This window comes from Nuphar pumila, unplaced genomic scaffold (genome assembly GCF_984573655.1).
Source record: "Nuphar pumila unplaced genomic scaffold, dmNupPumi1.hap1.1 HAP1_SCAFFOLD_96, whole genome shotgun sequence".
NCBI lineage: Eukaryota > Viridiplantae > Streptophyta > Magnoliopsida > Nymphaeales > Nymphaeaceae > Nuphar > Nuphar pumila.
Genome location: NW_028323175.1, coordinates 41,386 through 54,677, shown reverse-complemented (window position 1 = coordinate 54,677; position 13,292 = coordinate 41,386). Strand labels below are relative to the sequence as shown.

The following is a 13,292-nucleotide window of genomic DNA, read 5'->3' as shown; positions in this document are numbered from 1 at the left end:
GCGCTGCTGCTGTTCCTTCCCTGCCTCGCAAACTGTTCGCTTCCGCAGTCTGCTCACAACATCCGCTCCCATCACGAGATATGCACCAGAACGCTCAATGGGCAGGCGGGAAGCTGCATGCGTCGCCAACTGACGAACTTACAAAGGCTTTGCACGGCTAGCGCAGCCGCCTGTCAGCCGAAGGGCCCGCTCTGCGCATCCTATCTCGAGACATATTGGAACTATCACAGTGTCACTGGTGATATCAGTAACACTGTCGAACGTTTCGCCATCTTCCTCACAAACCCAAAACACAAAATGAGAACTATCATGACTGAGGACTTTGTTCTTCAGTATTCTGGATGGCTTATGTCACGTGTCCACATTTGTCAACAAAACTAGCATATGAGTGCGCACGAGCGTTCGCCATGTTGTGCGTCTGGGCACACAATATCTTGCCACACGTGCATACTCAAATGTAAACACTGACGCAAATCTACCTAGGACAAGAAATGTGTAGAATCAACCAGTAGTCAGGACTTGTCTTCCAATGGTGGTGATGATGGAGGAGGCCATCAAGCCGCAGACCACAAGGAAACTGTATACGCTCGTAGCAGAGTTCTTACAGTTTCACGACTTCCCGATGACGCTCGAGGCATGACCTTTCGAACAACTGTGGTCGCTGATTCATCCAGAACCGATGGGTCTGCCCAATGCAAATGCGTAGAGCATCCTACCAGCAATTTGCAATTACCCTATGGGGGAAATGGGGGGTCTACCCTTAGCATAATGCTACGATACGCTTTGCGCATATTCTAACACAGTATTATAACACAACGTGTAATCTCGTGCCCATTTGCCACTCTTGTCCCAAGTCATTCTCTCGGAAGGTGCAGACGGCCCCACTAGTCCTGACAATATCCCGTCAAATCCAAGTTCTCTGTGCAGGCATTCGAAGCGGAACGAATTTCTAAAAGGAAAACCTTAACAGACTCTGTCACCACGCTGCCACTCACAGGAAAGGCAAGAAGCTCCATCATTGACAGCATGGTATGACACGTATCCTGAAAACTGAGTTGCAGCCTCATATACTTTAAGGCTTCCTGTACGTCTGCCAAATGGACAGTAGCGCAATGAACAGATATGATTGCTGTGGTATTTACAGGCAGCATGGATGCGATGAAATCAGAGATTTCTGAGAACAAATGCTATGAGGAGATAGCCCTGCAACCCATCTGATTCCATGATTGTTGGTCCAAACTGCCACTGGGTTATAACACAACCTCCACCCTTCTTTCGTGAGTATGATCTTTCCCGCAGATGGTGCGCTTCGATAGTGGTTCCAAGGAGGAGTTCTTTGCAATGTGGCAAAGATACGTGCCTGCTTCTTTTCAGCAGTACGATCCATGGACAAGGAAGGTACGGCTCTAGTACCCTGGTGGCATCCCTATTGCATCGTTGCCTTGACAGGCAAGTGTCCATGAGATAATCTCGTAATTAAAGGGCCAACATTTGTACATCGTCATCTGCAGCTGATACCATCTACGTCCCGTGTACTGTTGTGGGCACCAAGGCTGTTACACTGAAGCGTTGATGCCACATAAATCAAGGCATCGGAACTGACCATTCTCGAGAGAGCAATTGCCTTCGAGATTGCCACCGTCCATGAGGATTTTGGTATGAACGGTTGTCTCACACATGCTTACATGGTCATCGCCACAGGGAATTGCACCAAGATTCCGTATTTCAGGTGCACATCAAACGGTGTCAGCGGCCATGTCACCTATGCCCATTCAACTTAAACTCCACCACCAAACTCCAAGTTTCTGCCAGTGCCTGTTGCTCGACCTGCTTTCGTGCACAGCCAGCTTTGATGGTGTAGACATCAGCATCTCCAAGAGCACTCGTGGCGCTGCTCCACCCTTGTGAGACAAAGAATGCCCGATGCCGTGAGGCATTGGATGATGAGCACCATGTGTTGCTCAATGTCTCTCTCCCGTACATCTAACAAAGTCATGTCTTGCCCAGACAGTCTCTTTTCTTAAAATATCATCTTACATCTTATTGTCTTGTACCTTACTCTGATCATATGACCAGAATAAGATAGAATAGAACGTTTTATTCGTCCCATGCGTTCACTCACCTGTCAGCGGTGCAGCTGGAGTTTGGTCTACACGTGCACTTTGCCATCTGGCCAGTGCTGCACGAGAAGGGCAAGATGGTGGACCGCCTGGACCTATCGAAGCGCTTGAAGGCCTTCAAGCACTACCTGGAGACGAAAGGCGCAGGGCTGGCTCGCCAAGGCGAGTTCCTGTCGTACTATGCGCTGCCCTACGTCCCCGAGCCAGAGGCGCACCCCTCCTTTGCCCACCTCTTTGCCCCAGAGTGCATCATCGAGCAACGCCTGCAGCTTGAGACGTTCCTGCGGTCCGTTCCCGGCGAGGTCTGCACTCCGCAGCTCTACACGCTGTACGAAGCCGCGCGGCAGCATGCCCCGCTCCCACCCACCCCCCTGCACCATACAAGTGCGGAAGCAGCCCTCGACGGGACGCGAAACTTGGAGTCATACATCGACGAAGCGCTGGGCCCTGCAGATTCCGGCGTCCCGGCAGCTGCACTGCCCCCCTGGCCTGAGCCTCTTGCTGGGCTGTCTACTGTGGATGAGGCCTCGAATGAAAGTGATTCTGAGGAGACGGAGCCTTCGGTGGTGGTATCTGGCAGCCCTCAGGGTCAGGCGGAGGCCGTAGACCCTGCTGCTCCGCCCTCGAGCGCGCTGGGAGTGCTGCCACAAGGTTCCGATGGGGATGGCTCCATTCCTGAACCGCTGAGCTCGCCTGGTGGTGGGCCGCCTCTCCTTCCTTCTGAGGAGCCAGCTATTGGGTGGGTTCCTGACTAGGCAGGCTGCGTACAGGATGTTTGATGTTGCTGTTCCTGGCAGGCCTGCCGACGTGGGGTAACATCACACATTCAATCATTCATCAATCATTCAAACAAACTGCAGGTCTACCAGGAACAAGGCCGCTGCCCATGGTCTGCACATTTCAACAAGCCTTTCTCAACGGAAACTCCCTCAACAGTCTGCTCTGTGCCCATGTCTGCACATCTAATCATCAATCTAATCGCACGCCTGAAGGTAGCAGGAACAACCGCCTAACGCCGCTGCTCATGCTCTACTCATTGCCCATGTCTGCACATAGAATCGTATCTACAAGTTACATGCGTTGCATAGGGCGTCGATGGGCAGTCGCCTGCGTTCAGCAAACAGCCTCGTCAGGCTGGGTATCGTTGCAGCACGGAAAAGAATTGCGTACTCTGTCTATCAGACAAGTTGACACCTGACAATGGTTGTGCTGACGGACCAATTTGATATGACGCATGCTCTGCTTGTGCGATCGACAGTGGAGAAGGGCACACAGCTGGCAGTGACCGTGTGTGAACCAATATGCTGGAGAACATTGAATGAACCACTGCATCTCGGACTGAGCATATCGGGGCTAGGCAGAGCCTGGTGCTCATGCCCGCAAGTGTCAAAACGCAGATTGGTTATTATAAACAGGGGTTTGATACAGATCTCCGACATACCTTGGTAAGTTCGAAGCTGTCATGCTTAGGAGGGGTTTACTGGCTTTCCGTGAATTGGAGGGGGATAAAGATCGCTGGGCCGAGTGTTCTGTGTTGGTATGCAGCTGAATCATGTTGAGCGTGCAGACGGCAAGCAAGCACCAGAAGTGCAGCACCTGGCCTATTAAGCGGCGGACTGCGTGCCTCCGCCACGCTGCAGCTATCCAGCAAAATCCACAGCATCGAGGGCAGCGGAAACAACGGTGCAAGTAGCATCGAGCAATCGCGCAGGGGCACACCAAAGGGACCGAATGCCGGCCCGGATGCCTCCGTTGGGGTCCGTGCCCCTCGCACTGGGGCCGCCAAGCGCAGCCTTGTCCAGCAAGCACTGCTGCCAGCTCTCGATATCCCTGCCATCAAGCACGATCTGTCCTCAGACGACCCCGACCTCGTTGCTCGACTGTTGCAGGTCATTCTCTCTCCGCTCATGTCTGATTTGCCATCATGCCAGCCAGCTTGATAGAACATTCCACTTGCTGTCTGCATGCTCACTTTATTGTCTGTCAGGTCAAGTTACCCCCCACATCTTGTGGGCCAAACCTTTTGGCTCACAAGGGACAGTTCCCAATTCCGTTCGCATACAACTTCTTTGCCTATCTTTTCAAACCCGTGGACCGGTTGGCAAGCAACCTGATGCACGGACTTGTTATTGCCACATTCCTTTCTACTCGGCCATGCTTGTGACTGTCCGCGTGGTCAAAGCAGCCTGTTAGGTCATGGGGAAGAGGTTGCTGATATTGCTGCTGCATGTCTGGGCGACAATTTCCACAGCATCAGCCTGATTTGACATGACCAAGAGCCAGAGCTGAACGCCTTGATATTGAGCGATGTTTGCGATTGCTGGGATCTGGGCCTGAGGAAAGCTGAACAACCTGTCAACACCTGTAACCGATTAAGTGCAGGAGAGTTCTGAATGGTAATGTATTGTTATACAACACTACCGCACGCAAGTGCACATTGGCAGCTCCAAGCACTACTTGGGGAATCAGTGCTATCATGACCACCACCTGAGGGAAAAAGGCAAGCTTACCTGGATCAGCCTTACCATACATGCCTTGTAGATACCCGGGACTCTCATATCCATGACCAGGACTCTTATACAGATGATTGTATCATCCCCAATCACATATGTACGCTGTGCTTCGCCAGAAATGGGTTCGACCCCCACTTCTGTCCCAGTGTGTCATGTATTCTCGGGTATCTGGAACCAAAAACCAGAGGGGTTGGCAAAGCATTGTATGTACGCTGCAAATTGCCCTGCAGGCAGTCAGGTGGAGGCTGACGCGGTCGCCCGCTGGTTGGGACCGACGCAGAGTGCTGGCATCGCTGATGCAAGGAGACATGCTCTGCTGCTCAAAGCCTTTGCCAGGCGGCAGCTGCATCAGCGCCGCGTGCCTGAAGCTGAACAGCATCACTGTCAACGTCGAGCTCGCCCGCCTGCTCAATGCAATCGCCTCTGACTCCGAGGGTCGATCGTACTTGCTGCAGCGCGGCAGTGCGGCGCTGTCTGTCCTCCACCAGATTCTGTCCACCAGCGAGAAATCCAAGGTCTTGAAGAAAGCAGGTGATGCTCTATCCTTGCCCAGGGTACCGACCCATTCACCTCGGCACAAGGAACTCCGGTTGTGCTATTTATATGTCTGGTGCTTCGAGTGAGTGGACGTCACAATATATAACACCTACCCTTAACCTATGCAAGAGTGTTGGTTTTGTGTTACGGCCTGTGCTGTTTTGATTCTGTCTCTGGTTGATCGAGATGTAACACCATGAGGCAAAGAGAATGCACAAATATTCTGCAGTGATTGATTCATGGTGGTTACTATTGTGACGTCCGCACACTCATGACCTACATTGCACAAGTCAACCATCCGTCATGTATGCTTGCATTTTGGCGAGACCACCAGCAATCACTGTCAAATTTGTGTGAAGGCGACAACACGCGTGACCTCGTGGAGCATCAACAAACTCTGGCGGCACTTCAAAAGCTGAGCTTGCGGCGGGCCGCCCAGACATTTCTGATCAAGCACGGCATGGTGGCTTGGCTCACCGACTTCATGGCAGATCCAGGTATGTGACCCCCAGAAATAAACGTTTCTTGGGTATCCATCGACCCCCTCAGAGGCGCAGCATGTGGTCTCTGTCGAAGTACAGCTTTATCATGTGCTCGGTTGCCAAGCATTGTACTGTCTCTTTCCCACGTTGTGAGCTATCCTCGCCCATTACAACGCCGGCCACCAGGCTACCATATTTGTTCGTTTATTGTCTAAAATGAATGGGAGGTGCAATGCAGATACCTTGTCTGAGTACGCACTGGAATATGGCATGGCACTTTTCATGAATCTCTGCCTTAGAACGCAAGGCCGCATTGCCTGTGAGGCCGTGGACGTTCTCGGGCTGTTGGACCTGATCATCCAGGCCCCAAATCCGCAGGTGAGAGCTCAATTTACAACGAAGGCTTCCACTTTGCTCACGGAAGTTCTTGCTTGCCCTCAATATTGCACCCTGCTTTGCACTTGCACTTGAGGCAACTGGGACCTCCGTGATGTCAGCAACGACTCTTCACGAGCATTAACTTTCTTGCAACCCTGACCTCTTCTGTACCCCCAGCACTTGCTTCGGGCATGAGGCCGAAACCTTCAGCACGTCCCTGTCGGCACAGCCGGAGACATGCCGTGAGTCCCAATTCACTTACTGTACCCGTGGCGCACGCGTGATAGCGTCGGCACCATTGGCGGAAACGCACTCTCCCGCCGTCATTGCTGCGCTCCGTGAGAAACACCCATTCGCTGAACCGCCGGTCCTCGTGGAGGACGCCACAATGCCCTTGCGTATAGACGCTGAGTTGCTCGAGCGCGCACTCAAACGCCTTGAAGCCAAACTCGGCTCAGCAGGCGGGCCCATTGGCATGACGTGCGAGCACGTCTTGGCGGCCACCAAAGCCTCGTCCGCAGCCTTCAATGCCACTCTGGCCTTCGTCAACCTCATGCTCACGGGCACGCTGCCGCGGCACTCGTCGCTGCTGGACTCCTCCCTCGAGGGCCTGCAAAAGCCAGATGGGGGCGCGCGACCCATAGCAATAGGAGAGGTTCTGTACCGCCTCACCGGCCTATGCGCAATGACAGCCTGTGAGAAGCTTGGGCGCTCGCTCGCGCCCCTGCAGCTCGCGGTGGGCGTCTCAGGCGGGGTGGAAGCGCTTGTGCATGCGGTCCGCTCGGCGCTGGCTGATGAATCCGATGCCGCGCTTCTGACCGTTGACATGGCCAATGCCTTCAACACGGTCGACTGATCTGCGCTGTTTGCGGCAGTGCAGAAATACGTGCCTGCGCTGCTGCCGTATGTGCAATGGTCGTACGGTGCGCCCACCGACTTGCACGTCATCGGCGCTCCAGCCGGCACGGCCCCTGATCCAGTCGCGCACAGGGTTGCGCCAGGGCGACACCCTTGCCATGCTGCTCTTCGACCTGGTGCTGCAGCCCATCTTGGAACGCACTCGGGCAACCGCGCCTGCGGTTGCCGTGCTGGCGATTGTGGATGACGTCAACCTGGTTGGCAAGGTCGACGCCCTCCGTGCGGCGTTCCACGCGCTCACTGGGGAGAGCGGCGCGCCCAGCGTTGGCCTCCGCGTCCAGCCCCGCAAGTGCGCGCTCACCGAGGGGCCTTCCATGGCGGTTGCGGGTCTGGCCGCTGCCCTGGGCATCCAGCACTGCCCCGGCGGCATCACGGTGTGTGGCACGCCCATTGGCTCGGACGCGTACGTTGCTGCCGCTTTGTCCGACCGCGCGGACGGCATCATCGAGCAAGTGGACAAGCTCATGGCGCTGCCCGTCAGCCATCAGGCGCAATTCGCCCTGCTCCGGTCCTCTCTGTCCATGCGCATGGCGCACCTGCTGCGCACGGTCGCATGGGACCACCTCCAGCCCAGTGTCGTGCGCATCGAGGATGCCATCATGGTAGCCGCCAAGACGCTCTTCCAGGTGCCTGAGGTCGGTGCAGCGTCTACACGTGCCGTGCAACAACTCCGACTCCCTCTCCGGCATGGGGGCTTTGGCCTACGCGACGCAACGTCCCTCGTCGCGGCCGCCGCGCTTGTGGCGGGAGCCTCCAAGGCGCAAAAGGCCATGTCGAATGGTCTTGACATATGCCAGCCCTTCTCGGGCGCGCTGCGGCCGGCGTTGCTGTCGGCCTGGCAACGCGTCTTCGACGACGCTGCCGGCGAGTGCGAGTGGGAAGAGAGCGCCCGGGACCTGCCGGCGGAGTTCGTGCTTGAGGACCTGCCCCACGTCCAGCGGGCCGTGTCGAGGCTCGTGGGCGATCGTGCGGGCGCGGCCATGCTCGACGCCTGTGACACCGACACCGTAGAGGGCCAGCGAGACTCGGCGCGCCTTCGCAGTGCCTCAACTGGCCCGTCGTCAGGCTGGCTTACTGCACTGCCCATGTGGTCGGCTCTGCGTCTCACTAATGCAGAGTTTCGCATGGCAGCCCGGCATCGGCTTGGCTTGGGGGTGCCGTCGCTGATTGACATCCCTCCGTGCACCTGCTCCGCTGGCGATTCGACAACGCCGGACCACGCTCTCTCGTGCAAACATAACGCTGGCAAGGCAATTGTGCGCCATGATTCCTGGGCTTCTGCCTGGCGCCATGCCATCCGCCGCGCTGGTTGCGCGTCGAGCGCGGAGCCGCTCTACAGCAGCCTTGCAGCCCCGGGGGCGCAAGGGGCTGCCAGTCAACGTCGGGGTGACATCTTCGTGGTTTGGCCTGACGGTGGCGTCCGCATCCTGGACTGCGTCGTCACGCACCCCGCGGCTGCGTCGTACATGCGAGACGCTGCGGAGGCTGGAGGGTCTGCGGCTGCGAAGGCTGAGGCGCGGAAGCGGGAGGACTTCGAAGCGGTTGGCGAGGGCTCCGCGTTCGGCTTTGTGCCGCTTGCTGTGGAGTCGTACGGCCGCATGGGTGTCGCGGCGTCGCCGTTCCTATCAGAGCTTGGCGATTTGGTAGCGGCGGCGGGTCGGGTGTCTAAAGCCGCTTTTGTCCGGACCGTGCGTCGGGAGCTCAGCTGCGCCCTTTGCAAGGGCAATGCGCGCATGTACTACAACTCTCTCTCGCGCATTGCTGTGCATGTTGGACACAACTTCCAGCCAGGATGTGATAAGCCGGCAGAGGGCCCGGTTGAGGTCTGACTTGCTTCGTTGTTTGTTTGTGTGGCTGTGTGCTTTGTCTTCCTTTTTTCTTTTCTTTTGTTCGTCTTTCGGTAGCCTTTCCTAAATTTGCCGGCCCTGTCGCTTGTAATACTGTAATGTAACTGCGCTAGCAACACCAGATGCATCTCATAAACCAGTGCCTCTCCTGATGGCGACGTATCTTTTTACATACTACCGCATCCACATGGAAATTGGCAACTCCAAGAACCACGTATCGTGCCTACTCAAACTCTTCTAGCCACTCCTCCTAGTGTACAATCCCGGTACGTGCTTCCTGCTGCACTTTTGCTTGCTGATTCAACCTTCTATATATGCGCTTGTCACGAATGCTAATCACCACCAGACACATGCACGTGCTGCGTCGCCCAACCGGACGTGCCTCTCCGCATATGGTAGAAGCTGCCATCAGGGAGCTGACCTTTGGCATACAGGTACGGACATATGTACATGGAACGCTGTATTCCATCCTGGCCAGGCAGAAGATACAGGAGCAGGCCAAGGCGTGTGCCCTCGAAGACATGCTGCTTGCGGTGTCAGAGACCTCCGAGCCCACATTCCAGCGGCAGATAGAATACATACTCAAGCGGCTGGAGAAGGGGGAGTCTCTTGATGACCCCAATGATGATGCTGTCTCCGATGATGGTGAGATAGATGGCACTGATTTCGAGGACGATATTGAGTACGACGAAGATGTCGAAGATGACGAGCTGGACAGCACTGCAGGTAAGTTGCTATGCATGCCTCATCACAGGCCCCATCGGTCGTTATTGGAGATTAGTGGTCTGAGATTTGGCCTTGGGAGTCTGGAAAGTTCCTGGATTCCCTGATTATAACCGCATTTCCTGGGAAACTGCTCCTTTCCCTGATGGGCGTGTTAGTTCCATCAGTGGGACGACTAGCTCAATGCCTGAGTTCTTGGGTGTGTGAATTGCAGCGAGCATGAATTTTCATACTGAGAATTTGGGCACCAACCTGTAAAAGATGGCGCTACTCTCGGCAGTCACCAGTTGAGATACTGCGGAATGTGTGTTGTTGTCAGTAAGCAATTGAACCACTTTCTAATGAGCAATTGTAGTATGTCGTGTGATAGAGTGTGTAGATGATGTATCTGCTTAGATGGTGGGTGCACAGGTTGCTTCGAGAACAGCCAGGGCAGATGAGATTGCTCTTGCGGTTTAACCCAATGAATTGTATGGAAAGACTACAACATTATGGATAACGCTGTTTGACAGATTTTGCCTGCTATTTGCAGAGATGTTGCGAGGCGAGGAGCTGTTATGTCCAAGGTACCTGGCAGCTGTGCACGAAACCATCCATGAAGCAGAGAGGTTGAGAACAAGCACCACCTTGCGTTCTGAACATTCACAGTCTAACATGCGAACCCAGATCTTGCCCTCCACCTCCATTCCCATTGCCCCTTTGCAGAGACCTGTGACACCTTCCAGTACACCTTCCCGCTTTGCCTCAGGAAGTAGACCGCCAAGTGCTGAATGTTTCAGGATGAGTACAGGTTATAGTATGTGTGGCAAGGCGGAGAAACCTGCATCACACATGAACTATCAAGCATCTATTCCGCCTGGTAATATCATTCACAAGTCTCACGAATATGTCCAGGCGTTTGCTGCATCCAAAGAATTACCGCGCACTCCAAAAGGAATGTATTTGTGAATGTGTGAATATGAAATGACATTGTAAGCCAGTGTAAGAGTAGTGTCGGGAGGGGTTAGAAGGGTTGTGGGAGGGTGAGAGTGTTTGTGGGAGGATGTTAGATTACTGTTGGGATCAGAGAGTTGGACTTGGGTGTTGTTGTACATGAAAGGGTACAGTCTTGAAGTGGTATGTGCTTACTCTCAACGTTTCAGCTCACAATTGTTAATATTATGTTCACTTATTTTACTGGCATTTAGAAAGGGATGAATGTATGTTCTTATGTGTCGCTGTTATTTGTACATGTGTCTTGCTTTGTCACTTACTGTGTATGAGTGTGTAATTGTCCAAGAGCTGTTATTACAAGTTTGATGGTAATTATGCATTGATTGCATGTTTTGTGTAGAGTATATGTGCAGACAACATATAACAAGTTTGTATGGACAAGATATGTGTACATGTGAGAACAAGGTGGCATTACCATTGTTTCCAATATGATCAGCAGCTTTTTTTACATACTTGTACATTCGTACCAGATTAGTCGCAATGGCCTATTTAACAGTACACAACTCATAGACAAGTTTCACAACATACCCCTTCCTCGTCCGACATATTCATTATTTGAATGGGTATTTGCCTACTAGGCACAAAAACAGTGAAGAAGGTGCCACACTTTTTTCTATATCCATACCCATGTACTTATACCAATCCTGGTGTCAACATCATGGCCTTAACATGTCACAGTCAGTATGTTGCCTTTCATGCCACTTGACAGTTGTCATCTATACGACGACAGCAGTTCGACGCCGGGGGCGCATTCTCAGCCACATCCGCCTGAAGAAGTGAGTCACCCGGCTGATGGGTCCACGACGATGACCATGACCGGTCGAAATGGTAGCTGTCACCATTTCGCTGTATTATAAAGATGTGGATCTTGAAATTGTTCTGCAAACAAAATGTATAACGTCAGTATCCTTCAGCTACATGTCACCAGTTTTGTTATCTGTGGAAGCGTCTGAACTTGCTCATCCAACTTGCTCATCCAACTTGGCATATGCCAATCAAATGGCAAAATAGCTTCCTTCATCCTTCTGTAAAATGATGCAACTAAACGCAGCGCATCAGACTGTGGTGACACGACACAACCTTCCATTGAAGACAGTGGACACATGCATCAATACCACTTGCACAGCACAAAACTTCAACAATTGGTGGATTGCATCACGAGCATGAGCTTAGCTGACCCAGGACAACTTAGAAATCTCTAGCATCCTCCTCATAAAATGTAATCGGATGTAAACCACAGATCATTACGAACTTGAGCGAAGGACATCAAGGTGCATTGTGCCACAGACATTCAACTTTGGATACTGGAGAAAGGGCACTATCACTCCAGGAAAAGCGATTTTTCGTGCGACCAACCTACCCCAGCAGCACGACTCTGCTCCGATAATCTCAGTAATAAATTCTCCAAATTTACTGGCACGCATTGAACGACCGGACTTCTTGGTGAATTATCGCCTCGTACCTTGTTTGCTGTAAGCGGCGACTCGATGAAGGGGCAATTTAAGCAGTGTTTTTGGGTGGTAACAAAAAAACGTTTCTCGTTGAGTGTTGAAGCTGGGCTTATATAGGTACGCAGGAGCGAGCGTGGCCCATCATGCTGGCACAATGCACCCTAACGTTTGTTTCTTGACATCTCCGTTGACGTAAATGAATAAGGTTGGTCACTCGAGCTTTCCGACACGTGCAACTTCTTGAGGGGTTCTCAAAAATAGTCATCTGCGCACGTCGGCAAATGAATGCCGTTGCGTGCCAGTGAAGATGACAAGCATGATGAGAAACTGTGTACACTTTGGCTCGTCGCATGTGGCGGTACCGCTATCAGGCTGACCTGTCTACCGCGCTGGCTGTCCTGTCGTCTCGAGAACACAAGGAAGTATCTGACGGAACTGATAAGAAATTGAATCGTCTTGCTTGACATACAGGGTGCGCCGTTGAGTAGTGTTCAGTGTTCGGAGGTATTGTCTTGACATGGAGAGGGTCGAGTATTCGACATGGCTGGTGTCAGCAGAGCATTCAGGGCATGGACAGACATGGCTACCCTAGCCGCGACATATTTGCCATGTCAACAGACTGGTGTTATGCAACCCCTGGGCCACGGGATGCATGGCACCAGGTCAGAGTCGCGGGCCAAAGCTGAGGGGGAGACATCAGCCAGGATAGGGCAAACAGCGTTTTGTCGCGCCCACCCACTAGACACTCTGGTATGCATCGGCAGAAATAATTTCCCAGAAGGAGAAGCTGCAAACCCAGGCAAACCCAGGCAAACCCTTTGGTGCTTGTGTCCAGTGTGCGGCATGGTGTTGGCCATCAGTATTGAAGCACGGTGGCCGTGGTTCTCAGGGGGGGGCAACAGGAATGTTGCCCTCCTTAAAAATACGGAGGTTAGAGTGGGAATCTCTTCACGGGCTCTTCACGCTCTGAAAAGGCGTTGGTGGAGGGGCGTAAGGAGTGGGAACTTGCAGCATGTTGAATTGAATAGTTGTGGACTGTGAAACAGTGGTTGATTTTTGTCACATTTCCATTAATTTGCAGCAATGCAGTGCTCCCTGGACCCAACAGCGTAAATTTTAAACCAGCGAGACCTCCAAATGGCACCATCGCTGAATACGGTCTTTGGGGTAATTGCTACTGCCTAAGAGTCCACTTTCTCAAGAACCATATCATTGGTTGGAGAAGATCAATGCATACAAAGTCTGCTGATAACTATCGTGCCCCACTTCCTTTTCTTTGTGGTTGACCTTGCCGACGTCCTCATGAGATGATCATCTCTTTTTTAAGACG

At 53.0% G+C, this 13,292-nt stretch overlaps 1 long non-coding RNA gene across 1 annotated transcript; it reads right to left on the bottom strand.

Annotated features, from left to right (window-relative positions):
• Positions 1-10,940: 10,940 nt before the first annotated feature.
• Positions 10,941-12,034, bottom strand: LOC149811264 (uncharacterized). The gene is made up of 2 exons (XR_016428694.1): positions 11,974-12,034; positions 10,941-11,390 (listed from the first exon to the last, which is right to left on the bottom strand). It is a non-coding gene; the product is annotated as an uncharacterized LOC149811264 (long non-coding RNA).
• Between the last annotated feature and the right edge of the window lie 1,258 nt (positions 12,035-13,292).